The sequence below is a fragment of the Aptenodytes forsteri genome, unplaced genomic scaffold (genome assembly GCF_000699145.1).
Source record: "Aptenodytes forsteri isolate BGI_AS27 unplaced genomic scaffold, ASM69914v1 Scaffold11, whole genome shotgun sequence".
NCBI lineage: Eukaryota > Metazoa > Chordata > Aves > Sphenisciformes > Spheniscidae > Aptenodytes > Aptenodytes forsteri.
In genome coordinates this window covers 274,744-276,012 of record NW_008794155.1, presented here as the reverse complement: position 1 = coordinate 276,012, position 1,269 = coordinate 274,744, and the positions used below count along the sequence as shown (strand labels likewise).

At 44.1% G+C, this 1,269-nt stretch overlaps 1 long non-coding RNA gene across 2 annotated transcripts in view; it reads left to right on the top strand.

Annotated features, from left to right (window-relative positions):
- The window catches only part of LOC103899196, a 5,169-nt gene that overhangs the window by 2,834 nt on the left and 1,066 nt on the right, over nucleotides 1–1,269 (top strand). The window contains exon 5 of one of the 2 annotated variants that reach the window (XR_002086188.1): nucleotides 158–294. This is a non-coding gene — a long non-coding RNA (uncharacterized LOC103899196). Of the gene's footprint in view, nucleotides 1–157; nucleotides 476–1,269 lie in introns of those variants that run through there. The other variant, XR_657592.2, reaches the window with a different exon arrangement.

Sequence of the window (1,269 nt, the reverse complement as noted above, 5' to 3'; positions counted from 1 at the left end):
TTTTGGGCGTTTCCCCCCCCCCCCCCCCTTTCATTTCAGCACACATCCAGGTTATTTGAATAGTCAGCTAAATCTGATGGAAAAAAACCAAAAAACAAACAAAAAACCCAAACACCACCCGTGCTGAGATCTTACAGTCTATCTGTTTTGTTCACAGATATGGATCAGGGGTGAGATGGGCTCTTCCTGGCTCTGCTCTCCCTTGGAAGTGGCTGGACGGGCAGAGGGACAGCGCGGACGAGTAACGCGTGGGACCGAACTTCAGGGAGGTTACAAGTTTTTCACCTTTTTCAAGTATTAAAATTAAAATAAAATTACATATAGGAAAAAAAAAAGAAAAAGGGGGGAAAAAAAAAAAAAAAGAAACCCAGACTCCACCTTTGCACTGAAGGGATTGGTTATGCAAATATGGAAGGGGTTTCCTGGCAAATACAGCTTTCTACTGTATGGTTAATTAAATCATCACTCAAAAGCCTTCCAATGTGACGCTTCTGTCGTAATCCAATCAGGTTACGTAGGTCCTAAACAAGAAAGATATTTTCCACATCTGGAAGTCAGCAATTTAGCAAGTACTGCACATTATTAACCAATTCAGAGCCCACTTCCCAGGGGGATTTTTTTCTTTTTTTTTTTTTTGAAGTTTAAGTGTTCTTAACCAATGCTCTGCTGTTCTGTTAATCAAAAAGCCGGTTTACGCTGCACGTAATTGAGAACTAATACCGAAGTAAGTAAAGGCAGCCCGAGCCGGGGATGCTGAGCGAAGGCGTTCGTCTGCAAAGGGGGCTGATAGGGCTGAGCCTCGGTGCTCCCGTGCCCAGCTCCCAGCACAACCCGCAGCCGTTTCTTCTTCTAAAAGAGCTCGAAATAATCTCGACGCAAAGATAAACTTCACGTCTTGCCTACTTGTACGGTCCTTTCCGAAGGGGAACGTGGAGCTGCCCAAAGGGCTGTGTTCGAGAGCTGCGAAACAATTCCCCTCCTTTGACAAGAGTTAAATCTATTACAGCACCTTTTTTTTTTTTTTTTTTTTTTTACTTTATTTCCCTCCCCCTCCTGAAGAAAACTGAAACAAATGGTACACTGATCCGACACTATACTTTTACTTACATTAAGCTAAGATAAACTGCTCTTGAACTGTGCATTGAACGTGTGCCTAAAGCAAGGACCGGAATGCGAGCAATAGGCACTAGCGGTTGCACTCCAAAATGCTCCTGGACCGGAGAACACCTTTCTGATGATTAAGCATCGCAAAGGAAGGAAGGGGACCCG